We start from the raw sequence: 26202 nt of genomic DNA, 5'->3' as shown, positions 1-26202 counted from the left end.
CATATACATATGTATATGTATACACACAATATATACATATAGAAACACACATATGCATATATATTGCTGTAGTCTGAATGTTTGCACCAAATTTGCATGTTGAAACTCCAACCCCCAATGTGACAATATTAGGAGGTGAAGTCTTTTTTTTTTTTTTTGAGACGGAGTCTCGCTCTGTCGCCCAGGCTGGAGTGCAGTGGCGCTATCTCGGCTCACTGCAAGCTCCACCCCCCGGGTTCACGCCATTCTCCTGCCTCAGGAAAGTGAAGTCTTTTGGAAGGCAGAGCACTCATTACTGGGACTGGTGTTCTTAAAAAGAGGCCCCCGAAAGCCCCTTTTCCCCTCCCACCATATGAGGACACAGTGAGAAGGCTCCATCTATTCACTAGGAAGAGGGCCTTCACCAGACTCTGAATTTGTCAGCACCTTGATCTTGGACTTCCAGGCTCCAGAACTATGAGAAATAGATTTCTGTTGTTTTTAAGGTACCTAGTTTATGGTATTTTTAAATAATAGCAGCCTGAATGGGCAATGACATAAACACACAAAAACACACATAAATCCAGTAAAACTACGTGCATACACACAAACAGTATACAGAGAACACTCTCAAAAAGTTGATTCTGCCTTCGGCTACAAAGAAAAACTGGATAAATTATAAAAATCAAAAGTCATAAAGAGCTGCAATCTCTGAACACAGTGAAATAAATTTTTTTTTTTTTTGAGACAGAGTCTTACTCTGTCACCCAGGCTGGAGTGCAGTGGCACCAGCTCAGCTCTCCACAACCTCCGCCTCCCAGGTCCAAGAGAGTCTCCTGCCTCAGCCTCCCAAGTAGCTAGGACTACAGGCGCCCGCCACCACGCTCAGCTAATTTTTTGTAGTTTTAGTAGAGGCGGGATTTCACCGTGTTTGCTGGGATGGTCTTGATCTCCTGACCTCGTGATCTACCTGCCTTGGCCTCCCAAAGTGCTGGGATTAACGGTGTGAGCCACCGCGCCCAGCCAAAATAATATTTAAGATTAGTAATTGTTTTTAAAAGGATAACCAAATTATCATCTGCTTAGAAAAATAACATATTCTCCTAAATAACTATTAGGTTAAGAGAAAATTTAAAAATAAAATTACAATTTATTTAGAAATGAAAAACAGTCATCTTTTCTGGTTTTCCTAGAGGATAAAAGAAAGAAATGAAAGACAACCAATTGGTTTGAAGATGTAAATGTAAACCAAAAACTAGGTAAATTATAGGTAGTTAAAAAATAATCTTGGCATAGGAAAAGCCTTACTAAATATGACACAAACCTCAAAAACCCCGAACAACTAATACATTCAACCACCTAGAAATTTTTTTTAATGTGGCAGAAACCACCATGGATAAAAGCAAATGATAAACTAGGAAAAAATATTCACAACTTATATCACAGACAAAAGATGAATTTCCTAATATATAAAGATCTCCTATAAATCAGTAAGAATATAGACTACCAGCCCAAGAGAAATATGGCCAAAGGATATGAATAGAGAGTTCACAGAAAAGAGAATTTAGGAAAATGGCTCTTGGCTGAGTGTGGTGGCTCACGCCTGTAATCCCAGCACAGTGGGAGGCCTAGATGAGAGGATCCTTTGAGCCCAGAAGTTTGAGAACAACCTGGGCAATACGGTGAGACCCCATCTCTGTAAAATAATAACAACAACAAAAACCATAGTGACACATGCCTGGAGTCCCCGCTACCCAGGAGGCTGAGGCAGGAGAATGTCTTGAACTCAGGAGTTTGAGGCTATGAGTCACAGTGAGCTGTGATCTCACCACTGTACTCCAGCTTGGGGGACAAAGCGAGACCCTGTCTCTCAAAAAAGATATGGCTTTTAAAACATATTGACAGCAACATGGCAGAAGTATACATATGTAACAAACCTGCACGTTATGCACATGTACCCTAGAACTTAAAAGTATAATAAAAATAAGGCCGGGCGCAGTGGCTCAAGCCTGTAATCCCAGCACTTTGGGAGGCCGAGACGGGCGGATCACGAGGTCAGGAGATCGAGACCATCCTGGCTAACACGGTGAAACCCCGTCTCTACTAAAAATACAAAAAACTAGCCGGGCGAGGTGGCGGGCGCCTGTAGTCCCAGCTACTCGGGAGGCTGAGGCAGGAGAATGGCGTAAACCCGGGAGGCGGAGCTTGCAGTGAGCTGAGATCTGGCCACTGCAGTCCAGCCCGGGATACAGAGCAAGACTCCGTCTCAAGAAATAAATAAATAAATAAATAAATAAATAAATAAATAAATAAATAAAAATAAAAATAATTTAAAAATAAAAATAAAATAAAATAAAACATATGACATGATATTCAATTGCACTCATAATAAACTTAATTGTAAAATAAAACTCACTGAGATATTGAGTGAAAGAAGAGGACACGTGGATGATTATATTCACATAAAGTTTGGAATTTTAGCCAAAATAATTGAAGGTGTTAAAGGTTAGGTGAGTGGTTATTTTGAGGGCCAGAGAGTGGGAGGATAAGGGAAGACTTCTGGGTGCTGGTAAATTCTATTTCTTCTTCTTCTTTTTTTTTTTTTTTTTTTTTTTTTGAGACGGAGTTTTGCTCTTGTTGCCCAGGCTGGAGTGCAATGGCACAATCTCAGCTCACTGCAACCTCTGCCTCCCGGGTTCAAGCGATTCTCCTGCCTCAGCCTCCTGAGTAGCTGGGATTACAGGCTCCCGCCACCATGCCAGGCTAGGTAAATTCTCTTTCTTGATCTGGGTGCTGTTATAGATTAATTCACTTTGTGGAAATGAATGGAGCCATACACTTGTTGGTCCATATTTCTCTTTTTTGTTGTTTTTTTGGGGGTTTTTTGGTCCATATTTCTTTTTTTTTTTTTTTTTTTTTTGAGATGGAGTCTCACTCTGTCGCCCAGCTGGAGTGCAATGGCATGATTTCAGCTCACTGCAAGCTCCGCCTCCCCAGGTTCATGCCATTCTCCTGCCTCAGCCTCCCGAGTAGCTGGGACTCCAGGCACCCGACACCACGCCCAGCTAATTTTTTGTGTTTTTAGTAAAGACGGGGTTTCACTGTGTTAGCCAGGATGGTCTCGATCTCCTGACCTCGTGATCTGTCCGCCTCAGCCTCCCAAAGTCCTGGGATTATAGGCGTGAGCCACCGTGCCCAGCTGGTCCATATTTCTTTATGTTATATGTCAATAAAAATTACTTAAATGTACTACATTGAGATATTATTTTTCACCGATTAGGTTGGCAAGGAGCAAATCATCTGATGGTGCATTATGTTAATAAGGGGAAAAGGCTTTCCTCTTGTATTACTGATGAGAGTGCAGATTAGTAAAGCTTCAATAAGGAGATGGCATTAACATCTGTGGGAATTACTACTGCACATGCCCTCTGGCTGCATTGTCACCTCCAGGAACTTACCCTACAATAAATACTTGCACCTTTATGATGACATAATGCATTCCCACATCATTGAGAGACAAAACAATGGAAAGCTAACTAAACATCCATCAACAGGGGACTAATTAAATAGTGAGTGCAGTGGTTCATGCCTGTAATTAATCCCAGCACTTTAGGAGGCCAAGGTGGAAGGATCTCTTGAGCCCAGGAGTTCAAGACCAGCCTCAGCAATATAGTGAGGCCCCGTCTCTATTTCTAAAAAAAAAATTGACCTATGGTTATGTAAAGACTTGGCATTAGGGGAAACTGAAAAACACACATCAATTCTCTCTACTATTCTTGCAACTTTCCATAACTCTAAAATTATTTAAGAATAAAAAGTGAAAGAGATTGGACACGGTGGTTCATGCCTGTAATCTCAGCAATTTGGCATGCCGAGGTGGACAGATCACCTAAGGTCAGGAGTTTGAGACCAACCTGGCCAACATGATTAAACCCTGCTTCTAGTAAAATTACAAAACGTAGCCAAGCGCGGTGCCGTGCTCCTGTAATCCCAGCGACTCAGGAGACTGAGACAGGAGAATCACTTGAACCCAGGAGGCAGAGGTTGCAGTGAGCCAAGATCATGCCACTGCATCCCAGCCTGGGCAACAGAGCAAGACTTCATCTAAAAAAAAAAAAAGCGAAAGAAGAGTTAACAGAAGGGAGGTTGGTGACACATTAAAAAATAGAGACAGAGAGAGAGAGGAAAAGAGTCAGAAAAGCAAAATTAAACAATGCCTTAGGTACCTCTGTTTGGTGAACAATGTCCTACCTCCAGGAAATGACAGCCTACTGGGAGTTTTATCCAATTGTGGAGATAAATGTACAGACTTCTTAATGTTGACATCTTTATGGAAAGCTCCATGTCTTACACAAAATTTTCCAACCAAGTATATAAACTATATACAGAGAGAAAATGTATTGAACTGGAAGATCTCTGTGCCTGGTCTCCTTGGAAGTTATATTTCTGATAAATCCATACATTTTCATCAGCTTCTAGGAGTTCAGCTAACATGTGACCAAATCTGAGGTATGATCTGCTTGCCACCTGCCGAGAAATCAGGGTTCTGAACCTACAATCACTACAGTAATGACTATGAGGCTGGGGAAGCCTTTGGAGAGTCCCTTGCCCCATTCATTCAGTATCCAACAAACATTTATTAGTGCATCCTGTGTGCCAGGCATGACTATGTGCTGAGAATATGACATTGAACAAAACATAAAATCCCTGATGTCATGCTGGCTTCAGGCCAGCTAGGAACACAGACAAGTAAACAGGGAAATTAAGCACCATGTGACCCATGTTGAGGAAAGTCCCACAGTGATGTAGAAATATATGACAGGAAGACTGGACTCAGACCTAGAGGTGAGGGAGGGCAAAACCATCCCCACCAAAGGCCTTTCTATTTGAGTCGCAACAGTTCTCCATTCCAAGGGTGGGAAAAAGGAATGGAGCTTGGGACAGGGTAAAGAAACCCAATCTTTTTGAGATGTAAGGCCGAAAGCACTTTCCTCTAGAGAGCTAGATCCAAGAACATTTCTGCTTTGGGGAGACATTATGTCAGGGCAGATTGGTTGTCTGGAGGCAGGTCCGATAGAGACTGTAATGGTGGGAGGCTTTATGAGTAGAGAATATACAATTCACCTCTTCCAAGAAGAAATTGAAGGCGACGGCAGATAACAGAGCATGTCCTGTGGCTTCCAGATTGATTACTATTTTCCTCCACTACACCTGTAAGCACCTTCCTCCACCACTTAACTGACCTGCTTTGGTCTTTCCATCCCCCTACAGCACCTACCTCCATATTAGTCCCAAAGCTTTCAGATGTATCACCGCTCTCCGTGAATCTTCCACAGGCAGAAGTTCCCCTGAGCTTTTGCAGGCACAATCTTCAGCATGTTGCCTTGGCCTGGGTATGGCCTTAAAACTCAGAAAATTCTGATTTGAATTGTCACTCTGCTGGTACCTAGCATTGTGCTTTAGGCACATTTCCTTACCTCTCCAAGCCTCAGATGCTAGATCAGTAAAATTGGGGAAATAGTATGCACCTCATAGAGTGGTTGTGAGAATTCACTGGAATTTATTTAATAAACACTCATTAAACACCTATTATGACAATGTGCCAGGCACAGTAAATGCTCAATAAATGCTAGTTCCTTCCTAAGTTCAAAAGGACTTCTCATCCCTGTTAGGCTTCACTTTCTGGACCCTACAGTCAGGGTTGGCTTCAAGGCATTTGACTTTTATAGATATGCAGGGCCCATGCTTAGAAGGGCCCTATATTTGATGTAATTCTCTATTATTGCCATCTCAAAATTCTTAATATTTTTTAAACAAAGGGCCCCATTTTCATTTTACACCAGGCCCCACAAATCATGTATCCTGTTTTGCCCACTCTGATAATGAGTTATAAAGTACTATTACTTTATACAGTTATAAGGGACTATTACTATTAAACAAAGTTGGTAGCAATGATATTAGTCAAAATGAATTAAAAATAAATTAATAAAATGCAATAGCCAAGATGGGTTCACTGATGAATTCTACCAAACACTTAAGGAAGAAATTACATAAATTCTCTAAAATCTCTCTCAGAAAATACAATCAGCAGGAGTACTTCCTAACTCATTCTTTGAGGCCAAAATTACTCTGATACCAAAACCAGACATTTTAAGAAAGAAAACTACATACCAATATCTCTTATGAACATAGATGCAAAAATCCTCAACAAATTGTTAGCAAACTGAATCCAGCAATATATAATAAGAATTATACACCAAGACCAAATGGGATTTATCTCAGGTATGTAAGGCTAGTTCAACATTCAAAAATCAATTAATATAATCCACTTAATCAACAGGCTAAAGAAGAAAAACCACACAACCATATTGACAGATGCAGAAAACACATTTGGCAAAATCCAACACCTATTTACATTAGCACCCCCAAAATGAAATATTTTGGTAAAATACTTTGATAAAATCTTTGGTAAAAACTCTCAGAAAAGTAGGAATAGAGGAGAAACTACCTCTACCAGTAAAGAACATCTACCAAAAAAACCTACAGCTGACATTCTACTTAATAAGAAGCCAGAAACTTTCCCACTAACATCAGGAGCAAGGCAAGGATGTCAAGGATATATAATCTACTTGAGGAAAACTGCAAAATGCTGAAAACATTAATTTTTAAAATAAGTTAATGGAGGCCAGGCAAGGTGGTTCATGACTCTAATCCCATCACTTTGGTAGGCTAAGATGGGCGGGCTTGAGCTCAGGAGTTCAAGAGCAGCCTGGGCAACATGGCAAAACCCCATCTCTACAAAAAATACAAAAATTAGCTGGGCATGATGGCATATGCCTACAACCTCAGCTACTTGGGAGGCTGAGGTGGGAGGTTGACTTGAGCCTGGGAGGCAGAGATTACAGTAAGCCAAGTCTGCACCAGTGCACTGCAGCCTGGGTGACAGAACCAAACCCTGGCTCAAAACAAACAAAGCAAAAGAAAACAAAACAACTAAATTGACGGAAAGATATTCCATGTTCATGGATAGGAAGACTCAATATTGCCAAGATTTTAATTCTTTCCAAGTAGATCTATAAATTCAATGCAATACCAATCAAAATCCCAGCAAGTTATTTTGTGCATATCAACAAACTAATTCTAAAATTTATATGAGGCCAGGTGCAGTGGCTCACACCTGTAATCCCAGCACTTTGGGAGGCCGAGGCAGGTGGATCACCTGAGGTCAGGAGTTCGAGACCAGACTGGCCAACATGGCAAAATCCTGTCTCTACTGAAAATACAAAAATTAGCTGGGCTTGGTGGCAGGCACCTGTAATTCCAGATACTCAAGAGGCTGAGGCAGGAGAATCGCTTCAACCTAGGAGGCAGAGGTTGCAGTGAGCAGAGATTGTGCCATTGCACTCCAGCCTGGGTGACAAGAGCAAAACTCCATCTCAAAATAAATAAATAAATAAATAAATAAATAAATAAATAAATAAAACTCCATCTCAAATATATATATATATATATATATATATATATATATGAAGTATTATAAGTAAAACCCCAAATCATATTTTTTAAAACCTTCCCCTAAACTGGTAGAGAGCCAAGAGACCAAAGAATGGGTTGGAAGAGTCCAGTTTGGTGAGTAGATGAGTTTATCAAGACTTAAATGTGAGGCACTCCTGGATGGCAGCAGAGCAGCTTCAGAGATTCGTGCTGAACTCCCATCCATAAGCTGCTTTTAAGTTAATTTTCTGACTCTTTTCCTACTGTGTATGTGGGATGGGACTATTTTCCTTGGTAGGCTCTCAAACACTCTCCAAGATGTTTGGGTTCTCAGACATACCTACTCCTCAGCTGGGCACCATGGCCTTGGCTTATCACCTGGTCTTCAGGTTTCAGGCAACAGAATACACCCTTAAGTAACCTGGCCATAATAGGGAAACTGTCACATTACATGGAGAAGCCAAAAACCCAGAATGACCAACAGAATCTTAAAGAAGAACAAAGTTGGAGGACTGACACTACCCAACTTCAAGACTTACTCTAATGCTGCAATAGTCAAGACAGTGTGGTATCAGAGAAAGAATAAACAAGTAGAACAGTGGAACAGCATAGAGACCCCCCAAGTAGACCCACATATATTTAGTCAGCTGACCTTTAACAAAGGGACAAAGGCAATACAGTGGAACAAAGATAGGCTTTTTGACAAATGGTGATGGAAAAAATGGACATCCACATGCAAAAAAACAAAAGTGAATTTAGACACAGATCTTATAGCCTTCACAAAAATTAATTCAAAAAATATCACAGACCTAAATATAAAATGCAAAACTATAAAACTTCTAGAAGATAACATAGTAGAAAACCTTTATGAACTTGGACATGGTGAGGACATGGTGATGACATTTTAGATACAACACCAAAAGCACAATTCATAAAATATCTCATTGTGGTTGGGTACAGTGGCTCACGACTGTAATCCCAGAACTTTGGGAGGCCAAGGCAGGTGGATCACAAGGTCAGGGGTTCAAGACCAGCCCAGCCAACATGGTGAAACCCTGTCTCTACTAAAGATACAAAAAAATTAGCCAGACATGGTGGCATGCGCCTATAATCCTAGTGACTCAGGAGGCTGAGGCAGAACAATTGCTTGAACCTGGGAGGTGGAGGTTGCAGTGAGCTGAGATCACACCATTGCACTCCAGCCTGGACGACAAGAGTGAGAAAAAAGAAGGAAGGAAGGAAGGAAGGAAGGAAGGAAGGAAGGAAGGAAGGAAGGAAGGAAGGAAGGAAGGAGAGAGAGAGAAAAGAGAGAGAAAGAAAAGAAATCATTGATAAGCCAGGCTTCATTAAAATTAGAAATTTCTGCTCTGTCTAAAACACTGTTAGAAAATGGGAAGACAAGCCACAGGCTGGGAGAAAATATTTTTAAAAGACACATCTGATAATGGACTGTTATCCAAAATAGACAAAGAACTCTTAAAACTCAACAATAAGAAAACAAACTGATTAAAAATGGGCCGAAGGTCTGAACAGACAATTCACCAAAGTAGACATACAGATGCCCAATATGCACATGGAAAGATTCTCCATATCCTATGTCATTGGGAAAGTACCAACTAACACAACGAGATACCACTACATGTCTACGAGAATGACCAAAATCCGTAACACAGAAAAAACAAATGCTGGTGAGGATGTGCAGCAACATGAACTCTCATTCATTACTGGTAGTAATACAAAATGGTACAGGCACTTTGGAAGAGAGTTTGGCAATTTCGTACAAAACTAAACATATTCTTACCATATATCCAGCAATCATTTTCCTTACTATTTACCCAAAGATAAACTGACAAAACTTGGAAGCAACCAAGATGTCCTTCAGTAGGTGAAAGGATAAATAAACTGTGGTAGATCCAGACAAGGGAATATGATTTTGCACCAAATAATCAGGTCCTAATAAGTGAGATATCAAGCTATGAAAAGACACAGAAAAACTTTGAGTGTGTTTTACTAAGTGAAAGAAGCCAATCTGGAAAGGCTGTAGCCTTTGTATGTAGCCTGTTGTAAGACTCCAACTGTATGACATTCTAGAAAAAGCAGAAATAGGAAGACAGGAAAAAGATCAGTGCTTGCCAGGAGTTAGGAAGAGAGTGGGGATGAATAGGTGGAGTACAGATTGTTAAGGCCAAGAAACCACTCTGTAGGGTACTATGATGGTGGATACATGTCATTATACATTTGTCCAAATCCATAAAATGCATAACATCAAAGTGAACCCTAATGCAAACTATGGACTTTAGGTGATAATGATGTGTCCATGTAGATTCATCAGTGTAACAAATGTACCACTCTGGGTGTAGGATGTTGACAATGGAGGAAGGCTGTGCGTGTGTTGGAGTAGGGAGCGTAATGGAAACTCTACTTACCACTCAAGTTTGCCGTGAACCTAAAACTGTTCTAAGAAAAAAATAAAGTCTATTTAAAAGGAAAAAAACAAATTTACTGTACATCTACTGCTAATTCTGAATTGTTGAATGGGGGTACTGTCAGGATAGTCACAGCAGGAGTCATCATCTCATCTTCTAAGAGAGTAATGTAGGAAAAAAGAGGAGGCAGAAGGGACAGATCAAACTGTGTGTCCCTGTGTGCATATTTGACATAAATTGCAAACCTCCAGTTCACCCCTCGGCCTCCTGCAGTCAAAAACTCATGAGGGTCACTGAGCCCCAGAGCCTGGAGCAACAAGACATTTTTTACAGAGAGGAAATGTTATTTTAGAATGAAATCCTAGCCAAGGCTGCTGGGGGCTGTAAAAACAAACCCATAAAACCAAGGGTCCTTGGAGCACTTAACAAGATTTCCACCTGATGATAGGAAAACAATTTTATTGAGATTTCTCCCAGGAAATTGGTTTCTCCCAACCAAGTTGAAAGGCTGAGATCATCTTAGTAATGATAGTGAGGACCAGAAGCAGTCCATCTTCTATTGACAGTGATGCATCTGCTGCGCATATTAATTAACTCATCAATTACCTTCCCCAGGGTAGGAGAAGCTGAGCCGCTCACAGTCTCGCAGGGCAGGTCTTCTGGTCCCAGGAATGTCAAGAGCTCGCCTTTATCTTATCTCAAATGATTTGCTTCAGTGACTAACTGATGACTCCGACAAGCTGCTTTCAGTTACTGCCTCTGGCATTTTCTCTGAAAGACTAGTCTGGTGGATAGTAAGGTAGACTGCCAAAACAGTCATTTGTGTTCACAGTGAAACCAGGACCTTCTTGCTTCCCCTTCCTGGGCAAGTGGCCTTTTATCTGCATGGTTTAGAACACCCTGAGGAAATATGAAGGGGAAATTGAGTACCTTTTCTTTATCTATAACCTAATTCAAAATTAGTGTGAGCTGTAGTTGTAAATCTCAGATTGATCTGTTCTTAGCTCATTATTTTTTTTTTTGCCATTTCATTTTACGTGATAACAAAAGTATCACGCATTAAGAAGAATTTATAGTTTGCAAAGTGCTCTCTTGTGTATGAGTGTGTTTGATTCTCACCAAAATCCTATCAGATAGAAAAAGAAGGGTCACCGTTCGCCTTTGAGTAAGGAGAACCTATGCGAGAGAGGTTAAAGGACTCCCCAGTATCAAACATCAATTTCTACCGTCAAACAAAACAAAGATTGTATTTGCATTTTAGAATAAATTATTAAATATTTCAAAGATATATAAAATACAGAAAATATCAAAAGAGAGCCACATATCTACGTCTCAGTTTTAACAACCATTAATGTATTTGCTTCAGATGCTTTTTAGCAAAAGATAAAACAATACAAATACAGTTGTCAGGCCAGGCACAGTAGTTCACACCTGTAATCCCAGCACTTTAGGAGGCTGAGGTAGGCGGATCACTTGAGGTCAAAATTTCGAGACTAGCCTGGCTAACATGAAGAAACCCTGTCTCTACTAAAACTACAAAAATTAGCCGGGTGTTGTGGTACATGCCTGTAATCCCAGCTACTCAAGAGGCTGAAGCAGGAGAATCACTTGGACCTGGGAGACGGAGGTTGCAGTGGGCTGAGATCGTGCCACTGCACTCCAGCCTGAGTGACAGAGTGAAACTACATCTCTAAATAAATAAATAAATATTAAAAAATAAAACAACACAAATACAGTTGTCACCATCCCATTTCTTCCCTTCCCTGCCCGAGGTGATTACTTTCCTGAAGTTGATACATATCCTTTAACCCATGTTATTAAACATCTATTTCAGGCTAAGTGAAGTGGTTCACGTCTGTAATCCTAGGATTTTGGGAGGCTGAGGCAGGGGGATTGCTTGAGCCCAGCAGTTCCAGACCAGACGAGGCAACATAGCGAGACCTCGTCTCTACAAAAAAATAAAAAAATTGAGGTGGGGGATCACTTGATCTGGGAGGTCAAGGCTGCAATGAGCCATGATTGAGTCATTGCACTCCCTTCTGGATGACAGAGAGACTGCCTCAAAACAACAACAACAACAACAAAAAGCCAAACAAAAATAACAACAAATTTACTTCATCTGTATTTACCTATAATAATCTGTATCAGTATCATACTTTACTTTGCTTTACTTTTGTATAGTCATATGATAGTTTGTGAACCTTTTTATAACTTTTCTTTTCTCACTGAACATGTTTTTAGATGTCCAACTGGATACATGTAGAGCTGCAAGTTAATTGATCAAAGTATTTTTTCACTGAATTATATCACTGAATTTATTACATAGATAAACCATAATTTATTTATCCATTTTCTTATCAGTGGATATTTGAGCTGTTTCTATGTCTTACTATTTCCAGGTAGTGTTGCAGTGAACATTCTTGTTCATGGCATATTATTCCTGGTGACCATGGCTGAAAACTTCTTTAGGGCATGTATCTAGAAAAAGAGTTGTTGGGTTGTTTGAAGGGTATGTACACCTTGAAATTTATTAGATATTGCCAAATTATTCTCCAAAGTGATGGCAGCAATTTATACTTCCAATAGAGATGTCTACGAATTCCTGTTTCCTCACGTTTTCACTAACAATTGGTGAAAATTCAACACTTGGCGAATTATTAGTCCTGTTAATTTTCCCAACTTGATGGGTGTGATTCCTTGTTATAATTTGCATTGCTCAGAATGGCCATAGTTAAAAAATAAAAAAAACAGAAGATGTTGGCATGGATGTGGTGATCAGGGAACACTTCTACACTGCTGGTGGGAATGTAAATTAGTATAGCCACTATGGAAATTGTGTGGAGATTCTTTAAAGAACTAAAAGTAGAACTACCATTTGATCCAGCAATCACACTACTGAGAATCTACCCAGAGGAAAAGAAGTCATTATACAAAAAAGATACTTGCACACATATGTTTATAGCAGCACAATTCACAATCGCAAAATCATGGAACCAACCCAAATGCCCATCAATCAACAAGTGGATAAAGAAACTGTGAGATATATGTGTGTATATATATACATATATACATATATATCAGAGTGAACCCAATGACATTGTAATGTCATTGCCATCATCCACAAATATGCAATGCCTCTCCATTTATTTAGATCTTCTTTTATGGCCTTCAATAAAATTTTAGAATCTCCTCAATCCATAGCAAATCATTGTTAGATTTATATACACACATATACATATAATGAAATACTAGTCGGCCATAAAAGGAATGAATTAACAGCATTTCAGCGACCTGGATGAGATTGGAAACTGTTATTCTAAGTGAAATAACTCAGGAATGGAAAACCAAACATTGTATATTCTCACTGATATGTGGGAGCTAAGCTATGAGGATGCAAAGGCGTAAGAATGATACAATGACTATGGTGACTTGCAGGGTAAGGGTGGGAGGGGGCAAGGGATAAAAGATTACAAATAGGGGGCTGGGTGTGGTGGCTCATGCCTGTAATCCCAACACTTTGGGAGGCTGAGGCAGGCAGATCCCCTGAGGTCGGGAGTTCAAGACCAGCCTGACCAACATGGAGAAACCCCATCTCTACTAAAAATACAAAATTAGCCAGGCGTGGTGGAACATGCCTGTAATCCCAGCTACTCGGGAGGCTGAGGCAGGAGAATCGCTTGAACCAGAGAGGCAGAGATTGCGGTGAGCCGAGAACGAGCCATTCCACTCCAGCCTGGGCAATGAGAGCAAAACTCTGTCTCAAAAAAAAAAAAAAAAAATACAGCGCAATGTATACTGATTGGGTGATGGGTGCACCAAAATCTCACAAATCACCACTAAAGAACTTACTTGTGTAACCAAACACCACCTATACACCAATAACCTATGAAAGAAAGGTTAAAAAAATAATAATAATTTGCATTGTCCTCACGATTAGTCAGACTGTGCTTCAATCACTAGTTTATCAGCCACTTGAGTGTTCTTTTCTGTGGATTTCTTGGTCACAACCTTTCAATTTTCAATATTTTTTGTCTTCTTCTTATTGATTTATATAAATGCTTTAGGTATTCTAGATATTAATTCCTTGTTGATCATACACTTGTAAATATCTTTTCCCATCCTAAACTTGATTTTACTTAATTTATATCTTTTGCCTCTGCTTACATTTTTAAGTTTAATGTTAAATTTGTATTTTTATTTGTGCTTTTTGTGTCTAACAAGACATAAAATGAATTATTGTTAACATTGTAATGTCATTGCCATCATCCACAAATATGCAATGCCTCTCCATTTATTTAGATCTTCTTTTATGGCCTTCAATAAAATTTTAGAATCTCCTCAATCTGTAGCAAATCATTGTTAGATTTATTCCTAGTTACCTAAGAGTTATTTTCTCCTTCCTTCCTTCCTTCCTTCCTTCCTTCCTTCCTTCCTTCCTTCCTTCCTTCCTTAATTTTTGAGAGGGCCTTACTCTGTCACACAGGCTGGAGTGCAATGGTGCCACCTCAGCCTCCCAACTAGCTGGAACCAAAGGCATTCACCACCATGCCTGGCTAATTTCTTTCTGTTTGTTCATTTTTTTTCTGTTTTTTTTTGTTTTTTGTTTTTGTTTTTGTTTTTTGTTTTTTGTTTTTTGTTTTTTCATAGAAACGGTGTCCCACCATGTTGCCCAGGCTAATCATAAACTCCTGGGCTCAAACAAGCTTCCTGCCTTGGCCTCCCAAAGAGCTGGGATTACAGGCATGAGCCACTACCCTTGGCCTTTTTCTTGATATTGTAAGTTCATTTATTAAGTTATCTTTTTAATTAGGTGTTTCTCAGGAATGTTATTTTTTCAAATTGAGAAATAATTAACATGGTATAAAATTCACCCTTTTAAAGTATACAATTTAGTGGTTTTTAATATATTCACAAGGTTGGCCGACCACCACTACTAATTCCAGTACATTTTTGTCATCCTGAAAAGAAATCCTGTAACCCCGAGCTGTCATTCCCCATGTCCCCTTCATCCTACTCCCTGAAAACCACTTACCTTCTTCCTATAGATTTGACTATTCTGATAAATAGTTTCACATAAATAAAACCATACAGTATGCAGCCTTTGGCATCTGGCTTCTTTCTCTTAGTATAATACTTTCAGGGTTCATCCATGTTGCAGCATGTATCAGAACTTCATTCCTTCTCATAGCTGAGTAATATTTCATTATCAGGATAAATATTTGCTTGTCCATGTATTAGCTGATGGACATTTGAATTGTTTCCACTTTGGGCTATTATAAATAATGTTGCTATGAACATTTGTTTACAAATTTTTGTATAATATATATTTTCAGTTATCTTGGGTGTGTACCTAAGGGTGGAATAGTTGGGTCATATGGCAACTCGAGTTAACATTTCCAAAGTGGCTACACCATTTTACATTCTCACCAGCAATATCTGAGGGTTCCAGTTTCTCCACAACTTCACCCACACTTGTTATTGTCCTTTTTAAAAAATTATAGCCATTCTAGTGGGTTTATCTCATTGTAGATTTGATTTGCATTCCCTAATGAACAGTGATGTTGACCATCTTTTCATGTGCTTGTTGGCCATTTGTGTATCTTATTTGGAGAACTGTATATTCAAATCCTTTGCCCATTTTAATTGGATTGTCTTTGTATAATTGAGTTATAAGAGTTCTTTGTTAGTCCTTGATCCTAGACCTAGACCCTCATCAGATATATGATTTTCAAATACTTTTTCCCATTCTGTAAGTTATCTTTTCATTTTCCTTGGTAGAGTCCTCAAAACACAAAAGTTTTTAATTTTTATTAATTTCAATATTTCCTTTGGTTGCTTGAGATTTAAAAGTTACATTTAAGAAACCATTGCATAACCCAAGTTTACAAGGACTTATACCTATGTTTTATTCTAAGAGTTCTGCGATTTTAGCTCTTATATTTAGGTCTTCAATCCATTTTGAGTAAATTTGTGCATATGTGTGAACTACCGGTCCAAGTTTATTCTTTTGCATATGAATATCCAGTTGTCCAGCACTATTTATTGAAGAGACTCTTCTCCCACCAGATTGAATTGGTACCTTTGTTGAAAATCAATTACTATAGATGTATGAGTTTATCTCAGGACTCTCAATTTTATTCTGTTGATCTATATGTTTGCCCTCCTGCCAGTACCACACAGTCTCAATTACTTTAGTTTTGCATTAAGTTTTGAAATTATGAAGTGTGAGTCCTTCAACTTTATTTTTAATTTTAGACAGTGTGTTGGCTACTCTGGGTCCCTTGGATTTCTATATGAATTTTAGGACCAGCATGTCAATTTGTGCAACAATAAAACAAGAAGCAGCTGGAATTTTGATATTGTGTTGGGATTTAGGATTGTATCCACTCTATATGTCAATCTAGGGAGTATTGTCATCTTAACAATAAGTTTGCCAATACATGAACATGGGATACCTTTCCCATTTATTTAGATCTTTTGCTGAGACACTAATGAAAAAAGAATTTATTTCAGCAATGCTTTGTAGTTTTCAATGTACAAGTCTTGCATGCACTGCTTTCACTAAATTTATTCCTAAGTATTTTATTCTTTTTGATGCTATTACAAATGGAATTGTTTTCTTGATTTCACTTTCAGATTATCCATTGCTAGTACATAGAAGTAAAACTGATTTATATATTTTATATGTCCTGCAAACTTGCTGAATTTATTAGCTCTAATAGTTTCTTTTGTGGATTCCTTAGTATTTTCCATGTACAAAACCATGTCATCTGCAAACAGAGAAGTTTTACTTCTTCCTTTCAAAATCCTTTTATTTATTTTCCTTGGCTAACAACCCTGGATAGAACCTCCGAAACAATATTGAATAGAGGTGATGAGAATGTACATTCTTTTCTTGTTCCTGATCTAAGGGGAAACTTTGCCTTTCACCATTTGAAATATGTTGTTAGTTACGGATTTTTTGTAGATGCCTTTTATCAGGTTGAGGAAGTACCTTTCTATACCTAGAGTGTTGAGGGTTTTTTTTTTTTTTTTTTTTTTTTGGTTTTGTTTATTTGTTTGTTTTCATTTTTTTTTTGAGACAAAGTCTGGCTCTGTTACCCAGGTTGGAGTGCAGCCTGGACCTCCTGGGCTCAAAAAATCCTCCTGCCTCAGCTTCCAGAGTGGCTGGAACCACAGGCATGTACCACCACACATGGCTAATTTTTTAAATTTTTTATAGAGGCGGGATCTTGTCATGTTGCTCAGGCTGGTCTTTAACTCCTGGGCTCAAACAGTACTCCCACCTCACCCTCCCAAATTGCTAGGATTAGAGGTGTGAGTCACCACTTACCGCCTATTGAGTGTTTTATCACGAAAAGGTGTTAGATTTTGTCAAAAGCTGTTTTCTTGTCTGGATTGAGTTGATGGTCTGGATTTTGTCATTTATTCTATTAATATGGAGTGTTATTATGATTGATTTCTAGATTTTAAAACAACCTTCCATTCCTGGGATAAATCGCTTTTGATCATGATGTATAATCCTTTTGATATATTTCTGGATTTAGTTTTCTAGTATTTCAGTAAGGACTTTTGCATTTATATTCATAAAGGCTGTTGCTCTGTAGTATTTTCCTCTTGTGATATCTTTGTCTGGTTTTGATGTCAGGGTAATACTCAACTCAGAGAAAGAGTTTGGAAATGTTTCCTACTGTTTTATTTTTTGGAAGAGTTCATGAAAGATTGGTGTTAATTCTTTTTGAAATGTTTGGTACAATGCAACAGCGAAACTATCTGGCCCTGTGCCTTTCTTTGTGGGAAGTTTTTTGATTACTTATTCAATCTCTTTACTTGTTATGATCTGTTCAGATTTTCTATTTCTTCTTGAGTCCGTTTCAGTAATTTTTGTGTTATATAGGAATCTGCCAATTGTATAGGTTATCTGTCAGTGTTCGATTATTCATATTCATATTCTCCTATAATGTTATTTACTTTGTAAGATTGGTAGTAATGTTTCCTCTTTCACTCCTGATTTTAAGTCATTTGAAGTTTCTATTTTTGTCTCGATCTGTCTAACTAGAAGACTTAATTTCAGTGTCATTGATTTTCTCAATTGTGCTATTGATTTTTGAACACTGATATTGTCAAAAAAAATCTTATTACCTTATAGCATTTATCTGTAGATTTTCTTACATTTTCTAGTAAAAGCACATTATCTGAAATGAAAGTTTGGTATCTTCATGGGCACATCCAGTAGCATGTTGATTACAGTCACATTGCTGACTTCAAAGAGAATGTTTCTCATATTCCAATGTTAAGTGTGATACTGTGAATAGATATCTTTTATTAAGGACAGGCAATTTCCTTTCATTCCAGATTGGCTAAAGTTTTTATCTTAAATCAATATTGAATCTTAGCAAATGCTTTCTAGATTTATTCAGTGCTTTTATTTTTTCTTTTAATCTATTAAAGTCAAGCTAATTTACAGGAATAGATTTCTCTTTTTTCTTTTACTTTTTCTTTTTTTCTTTTTTCTTTTTTTTTTTTTTAAGACAGAGTTTCTCTCTTGTTGCGAAAGCTGGAGTGCAATGGTACGATCTCGGCTCACCGCAACCTCCGCCTCCTAGGTTCGAGCAATTCTCCTGCCTCAGCCTCCCGAGTAGCTGGGATTACAGGTGCCCACCACTTCACCTGGCTACTTTTTGTATTTTTAGTAGAGATGGGGTTTCTCCATGTCAGTCAGGCTGGTCTCGAACTCCCGACCTCAGGTGATCCACCTGCCTCGACCTCCCAGAGTGCTGAGATTACAGGCATGAGCCACCACGCCCGGCCAAATAGACTTCTAAATGTTAAAAATTATTAGAATCCTAGGATAAGACTTATTTGCTTATTATGTGAATTTAGCTTACTAAAAATTTATTTAGGATTATTTACATTTTTGTTTATAAATAGATTGGCCTATACATTTATTTCCAATATTTATTGTGGTTTGTTGTTACTATTTCTTTCCTTTGCTTTTTCTGTATGGTAACACAAAAATAATCTGTTCCTCAAAGTTATGGTAGAATTTGTGTATAAAACAATCTGAAATGACAATTTGTGTGTTTGAGGGCAGAGGGTGCTATACTTTTATTAAGATTTACCAATTTAATTGTTATAGGTCTATTAAGCTTTTCTATGTCTACCGTGTGCAGTGGCTCACACCTGTAATTCCAACACTTTGGGAAGTCAAGGCGGGCAGATTGCTTGAGCCCAGGAGTTCAAGACGAGCCTCGACAACATGGGTAAACCCCATCTCTACTAAAAATTAGCCTGACGGAGTGGCCCACACCTGCAGTCCCAGCTACTCGGGAGGCTAAGATGGAAGGATTGCTTGAACCCAGGAGGCAGAGGTTGCAGTGAGCAGAGATAGTGCAACTCTTTCTTTCTTTCTCTCTCCCCTTCCCTTCCTGTCCCGTCCTGTCCCTTTCCTTCCCTTCCCTTCCTGTCCCGTCTCTTCCCTACCCTTCCCTTCCCTCCCCTCCCCTCCCCTCCCTTCCCCTTCCCTTCCCATCTCTCCTTCCCTCCCTTCCTTCCTTCCTTCTTTCAGATAGGAGGGGTCTCACTATATTCCCCAGGCTGGTCTTGAACTCCTGGCCTCAAGCGATTCTCTCTTCTCATTGTTTTTTAGTTTGAATTATTTTTAAATTTCCATTTTAAATTTTGTTTTATTCTTAAGTATTTAGAAAGGTGGGGGTTTATTTTGTTTGTTAGTTTTTCCTTAGTCATTTCTTTGTTTTGTTTGTGATTTTTATTTTAGCTTTCAAATATATGGGTTCCTTTGGTTATATTTTTAATTTAATTTTTTTTTGTTTCCCACACAACACTGATGTGCCTTTGCTTATATTTTCAGTCTTGAGTTCTGCTTTTAATATTGATTTCTGATTTTATCTAAATCATATTGATTCTTCAGTATTTTTTGAGATTTTCTTTATGAAGTAGTATTTAACAATTTTTACAAATATTCCATGTGTGCCTGAAAAGGATATGTGTTCTTTATTTGTTGAGTGCAGATACACACACATGCACACACAAATAGAGGGATGGGGAATCAACTTACTGATTGTATAGTTAAAATTGTCTATATTCATACGAATACTTGAAATATCTTAATGCTTCATCTGTCAGTTTCTGATACAGGTATACTAAAATATCTCAGTATAATGAATTGTAGGTGGTTTTGGTTTATTTCTCTATACAAACCTGCCTTTCTTTCTTTCTTTCTTTCTTTCTTTCGTTCTTTCTTTCGTTCTTTCGTTCGTTCGTTCTTTCTTTCTTTCTTTCTTTCTTTCTTTCTTTCTTTCTTTCTCTTTCTTTCTTTCTGTAGAGATGGGGTCTCACTATGTTGCCCAGGCTGGTTTTGAACTCCTGGTCTCAAGCAATCCTCCCACCTCAGTCTTCCAAAGTGTTGAAATTATAGGTACAAGGCATTGCACCCAGCCTTGTTTTTTATATTTTGATGCTGTGTTGTTTGATGTATTCAGGCTCAGAATTGTTATACCTTCCTGGCCAATTACTCTCTTTATCATTAATATTATTATAACATGTTCCTATTTAATGCTTTTCACTTTAAATTCTACATTAGTTATTATACAAGGTTGGTTTGGGGTAGTAATGTCTAGAATATTTTTTTCTTAACTCTTGACGTTCAAGGTCTGTGTCCATTTGACTATGTATATCTTTCACAATTGGTGTATAGCTGGATTTTTAAATGTCTAAAAATCTCTACTTTCAATGGAAAATTTTAAGAGAGACTTTTAAAAATCTCCTGATCACCTAATGTGCACAGTTTTTCACAGTTGGAGCAAATTATGAATTTATCATTTCTTAAGATGATTATATTATTTAAGAATAGCTCTGTGTTACTTTTAGAATTGCCCGGGTTACTTTGGCCATTAAAAGTATCCCAGGAACCAAGAACCAAAGATATTTATAATTCTCTATTATTGGATTTTAATTTCTAGAGGTAAGTAGAGTCAAAATCCTAAAAGAACTTCTTTCTGAACTGGTGTCACTATTGCCAAAATTACGTTTTCTTTTTAAAGAACAGCCTTCTCTGGTCTTCAGATATGACAAAATCCATCAGGTGCTTGGTTAGTCCTTGAAATTAAATTTTAAGGCTCTCTTGGTAATCTGGCAAATGTTTATAAATATTTGCGACACAGTTGGGATGAAAGACGAGAGATCCAAATTTCCTTAGAATGCCCAACGTGTGGGAAGTGAGTGTGATGACTTCATTCACTGCACTGTTCTCTAATTCCACATTTGAGGTGTCTGGTTGTTGGCACAAGACAGGTGCCTCCTTAACCATCCATAGCAAGCAAGTTTCTTAGCACCTGTAATCCAATCTCCTTTCCAGAAAAGCTTCATTTTAAAATGTCAACCCATCTAGAAACTCAGTAACGTCTCCAAGATGCCTGACCCTCACAGAATCTTTTGACATCTGGTCCATGGTTTGTCAATTCCAAGAAATGAATGCATGAGAATATTGAGGAAACTGGTAGTGTACAGATTTATCTTTATTTGTCTAATGGTGATGGCAGTAAGGTTAGCTGAGCTGCCAATCTGTCCTCCAATTAAGTTCTAATCCAAAGAAGAATTGTATTCCATGATTAAACTCCCACTGTCTTATGAAAGGGAGTGTCTAGAAGTCAAATTCAAGATGGATCCACCACTTATCAGCTGTGTGGCTTCTGGCACAGCACCTAAACAGAGAATAAACAAACCTGGAGAAAATAACACCTATTTCACAGAGTTGTGGTAATTAAATTTAAGTGGGGATTTTTTGGTAGTAGTTGCTATAAAGTTATGTAAAACATTGTGTTGGAGAGCATTGAAAAATGTGAAGTGCTATTAAAAATGTAAAAGAAATATTATTATTGTTTTCGTTATTATTTGATGTGTAGAAGGAAGTGGTCAGAAAGTAGATATCAGGAACAGAAGCAAGCTTATTGAGGAGGAGAACAAGGGCAGCTGGGCTGATGATGTATTTGAGTCAAGTAAAAACCAAATGCCACTTATCAGCTCTTTACAGATAAGGTCAAACTCTCTCATGGTCACCTAATACCCCAGGCAAGATCTGCAGCAACCTGCACAGGTCTGAAACCCAGTCTCCACACCTGCCCTGATTATGCCCATCTGGAACAGTGCCAAATAAGGAATAGATGCCTAATAAATACCATCTACTCTCATATTTGTATCATACTATATTTTAATTATAGAAACTACCTAATCATGTTTCAGAAAATTTGGAAAACATGATAAAAAGAAAACATTTAAAAGTCACCTGTGATCTCTTTAACAGAAACTTTATCATACTTTGATGTACTTCTGTTCTATTTTTTCTGTATGTATGCTTTCTAAAGCTCTTACTTTAATGACATCTGTAAAGACAGTTCTGTGTTCTGCTAATTTCCTTCCTTAACATTATAAGTATTTTCTTGGCTCTTGTTTCAGCATAAATATTAGTTTTAGAGTTGGATATTACGTTGCTTCCATTTTTAAAAATATTAATGTGACAATGGACACCTTTACATGTCTAGCATTTTCTGCATTAAAGATTATTTATTTATTTATTTATTTAAGACAGAGTTTCGCTCTTGTTGCCCAGGCTAGAGTGTAGTGGCGCCAACTCGGCTCACTGCAACCTCTGCCTCTTGGTTTCAAGTGATTCTTCTGCTTCAGCCTCCCAAGTAGCTGGTATTACAGGCATGCGCCACCACGCCCTGCTAATTTTGTATTTTTAGTAGAGATGCGGTTTCTCCTTGTTGGTCAGGCTGATCTTGAACTCCTGACCTCAGGTGATCCATTTATCTTGGCCTTCTAAAGTGCTGGGATTACAGGCATGAGCCACTGCACCAGGCCAAGATTATTTTATTAAGATACCCCAAGAAGAACTGGTCCAAAGGGTATGAAAGTGTTAATGTTTATGACTTTTTTTTTTTTTTTTTTTTTTGTAGAGACAGGGTCCTGCTATATTGCCCAGGCTGGTCACTATGACCCTTGATACAACTTGCAAAATTACTTTCCAGTGAATTTAACCAACTTGAAACCTCCATAGGTATGAGCACTTATTTCACCATACCCTCTCCAACATTGGGAAGTAGGTTTTTACATTTTTTTGTCAATTCAGTATGTGGAAAATGGTACTCCACATTTTATAATTTACATTTCTATTTTAAATAAAGCATAAAAATTCCAAATGTTTGTGTATGTTGGCTTTTCACTTTTACAAATTTTCTGTTTAACTGTTTATTTTTTGTTTTCGGTTTTTGTGTGTGTGTGTGTGTGTGTGTGTGTTAAGAGACAAGTTCTTTGTTGCCCCGGCTAGAGTGCAGTGGTGCAATCATAGCTCACTACAGCCTTGAACTCCTTGGCCCAACTGATCCTCCCACCTCAGCATTCTGAGTAGCTAGGACTACAGATGCAACCAAATAATTTTGATGACTCATATAAGGGAGACAGTGGGTCTTTCCAGCAGAAGGAGCACTGGGAACTCAAGGTGAATTAAACAGTCTGAACTCTGCTTCTTTATCTATAAAATGGTCAGCTTCTAGAATCAAGCGAGATATATCATGTAAAATACTCAGTGAAAACTTAAAGTGCTTTATAGAGATAATGAATGGAGCATTAATAGTATTACTTACACTCCCTCTACGGCGTAGCTGTAAGATTCACAAATGGAACAGTTGCAAGAAAAATGTCCTGTGTTAAGGAGCCAATCAGGCCAAAGGTCAAACAGATTTTCAGCAAGAGATAAATGCAGAATCTTTCTCTGCCACAATTTTTTCTGAATAGGCTAAAAACAATCAATGTTGGCCAAGATTTGGAGTTGATCTAGTACAAAGTTACCTTGGCTTTCAACCAAAATTTTTCAGACGCTTGGCTAAGAGAGCAAGTGCATTATAAATAAGAACCTGTTTTTCCTTAGGGGGAAGTCTACTGATAATGGAGAAAGAAGATACCCCACTTCTGGCTGAGCACGGTGGCTCACGCCTGTAATCCCAGCACTTTTGGGAGGCCGAGGCGGGCAGATCACGAAATCAGGAGATTGAGACCATCCTGGCTAACATGGTGAAACCCCATCTCTACTAAAAATACAAAAAATTAGCCTGGCATGGTGGCGGGTGCCTGTAGTCCCAGCTACTCCGGAGGCTGAGGTAGGGGAATTGCATGAACCTGGGAGGCAGAGCTTGCAGTGAGTCGAGATCAGGCCACTGCACTCGAGCCTGGGCGACAGAGCGAGACTCTGTCTCAAAAAAAAAAAAAGATAATCCCTCTTCCATATTGTTGCATGTACAATATTCAAAATGCACATTTAATGTATGAACTGGTAAATGTGACTGTGTGAGAGAGTATGCATAAGACACAACTATATGACCCTGTTGGTGGTGCTTTTTACTTGTATGTTGGTTGGCTCATTGCATTCACAAGAATGTATTTTACAGCTGTATTCAGACTGCCAACCAGAAAAATGCAAAACAGTGTTACATTTACATAAGAATGGGTGAGTCTGAGAGTAATTAAAATATTTTCTTCTTTTATTTTTCCACGTATTTATGAATAAGATATTATTCCTCACGTTTAAAAAATGTAAAGAAAGTTCCATGTGATCAAATATCTGAGTGATAAATGAAAGATATGATTTAAAAAAATGTTTCTCAAATACTTGCATATTTTGAAATGTGAAAGTGAAAAACAAAAAACAAAACAAAAACTCACCAGTCTGACTAGAAGGAAATATCCTGCTGCCTGTGTTGGCTGGATGGTGGGCAGCACAGATGCTTGTATGTCCGTCCAGGGCTGGGCCTGCAGGGAACAAGCCAGAGACAAAAAACAGTTTTGCTTTCCTCTTTCTTTCTTTCTTTTTTTTTTTTTTTTGAGACGGGGGTCTCACTGTGTTACCTAGGCTGGTCTCCCGAACTCCTGGACTCAAGTGATCTTCCCACCTTTACCTTTCAAAGTGCCTGGATTACAGGCGTGAGTCACTGCTCTTGGCCACACTTTCCTCTTTACTGTAGGAAAAAAGCGTAAAAGGATAAGATTGATGATAAATGGACTTGGTGATATTGACGAAAAGGAGAAGAGGGCCTACATTTGCCTGGACCCCAGTCCTGTGTACACTGATCAGGGCTTCTCCCTACATGCAGAATGCCAGCCCCTATTCAAGAGACATGGAAAGGCCATGACAAGAATATCGTTTTAGAGAGAGGGAGAGAGAGACGGAAAACCCAGATTTCTCTGCGAACTCTTCCAATCTTTTTGACAAGTACTTCAAATTTTTAAAATACTGTGGGAACCTCACAAACATTTTTGTATCCCGTCTGGTTCGCTGGTCACCAGTTTGCGCCCTCTAGATGCGCACTGGATCCGTGGTGGGTTTGTCATTTTCTGAAGCTCTCATGGCTGCTTTGAAGCCTCAGTTTGTCGTGTATGCAGGCGAGGAACCGGGCAGGTGGGTGGGTCCTGCGTGGGTGCTGCCTGGGTGTGCTCTGCTCCAGCATGCGTCGGTCGAGTGTGAGTGAGAACACGTCTGTGAGCGGTCAGGTGAACCGGGTCCAACCTGCCCAGGTGGGGTGGTGGAAGAATAGAAAATGGCCCTGTGAAAATGAAGGTTTCTCTTAATTGCCTCCGGACGCCTGCAGTCCCCCCAGCCTCTTCTCTGGGACCAGGCAGCCACCCACCCGCTATGAACAGCCCGGGCACGGTACAGGACTGGCTTTGGTACCTCTTCTGGTCCGGGCGCAACTGGATTCAGCACTAATGCCGGACCTTACCCCAGCGGAGCGCTGGACCCCGGCAAGAGTGGCAGGCTGCCCGCTGCTGGCATGAGGACGGGCACCCCCTCTCCCAAAGCTGTTGCCATGGCCACAGGGGACGTTTGATGTGAAGCGCGACTCCCCCCTCCCTCCACACACACACACACACACACACACACACACACACACACACTCGCTTTCTCCGCTTGCCTTCAGGATGACGTCATGAACATCCTTGGCCCTGACAGGCCACCCGTGGGTTGGTCTCGGCTTTAAAACAGCTGTTCTCCCCTGGCCCGGCAGCCGCGGCGACTGTGTTTGCACCCGGGGGACCATGCCAGGACTACGGACCCGGCCAGGACTGACGGCCTCAGAGAGGCAAGTATTCAAGGGGCACTTCACAAACAGCTTCCTTAAACCCCATCACTTCCTCCGCACTGCGCTGCTGCTTGCACTGCGGCTCTTGCGGGGAAGCAAAGTGCCGGCAGCTGGGTTGTGAGGGGCTTTCTTCCAGAAAGAAGCGGAGA

At 39.3% G+C, this 26202-nt stretch overlaps 1 protein-coding gene and 1 long non-coding RNA gene across 17 annotated transcripts in view; one reads left to right on the top strand and one right to left on the bottom strand.

Annotated features, from left to right (window-relative positions):
* Nucleotides 1-9320: 9320 nt before the first annotated feature.
* LOC119620295 (uncharacterized) lies at nt 9321-25995 on the bottom strand. Of its 5 annotated transcripts, none has more exons than XR_005236846.2 (4): nt 25645-25873; nt 24822-25516; nt 24639-24725; nt 9321-10799 (listed from the first exon to the last, which is right to left on the bottom strand). It is a non-coding gene; the product is annotated as an uncharacterized lncRNA (long non-coding RNA). The 5 variants fall into 5 exon arrangements; XR_012091811.1 differs by lacking the exons at nt 9321-10799; nt 25645-25873 and adding exons at nt 19891-21622; nt 25886-25995 and having other exon boundaries at nt 24822-25479; XR_012091810.1 differs by lacking the exons at nt 9321-10799; nt 25645-25873 and adding exons at nt 19891-21622; nt 25886-25988.
* Nucleotides 25948-26202, top strand: part of AEN (apoptosis enhancing nuclease) — a 27386-nt gene continuing 27131 nt past the window's right edge. For all 12 annotated transcript variants that reach the window (XR_005236842.2, XM_073013045.1, XM_073013041.1 and 9 more), the window contains exon 1: nt 25948-26053. The gene's annotated coding sequence lies outside the window, so the exon portion shown is untranslated. The remainder of the gene's footprint in view (nt 26054-26202) is intronic.

Source organism: Chlorocebus sabaeus, chromosome 29 (genome assembly GCF_047675955.1).
Source record: "Chlorocebus sabaeus isolate Y175 chromosome 29, mChlSab1.0.hap1, whole genome shotgun sequence".
NCBI classification, from domain to species: Eukaryota; Metazoa; Chordata; class Mammalia; order Primates; family Cercopithecidae; genus Chlorocebus; species Chlorocebus sabaeus.
The sequence above is the reverse complement of the archived record's forward strand: the minus strand, read 5'-3'. Positions and strand labels throughout refer to the sequence as shown.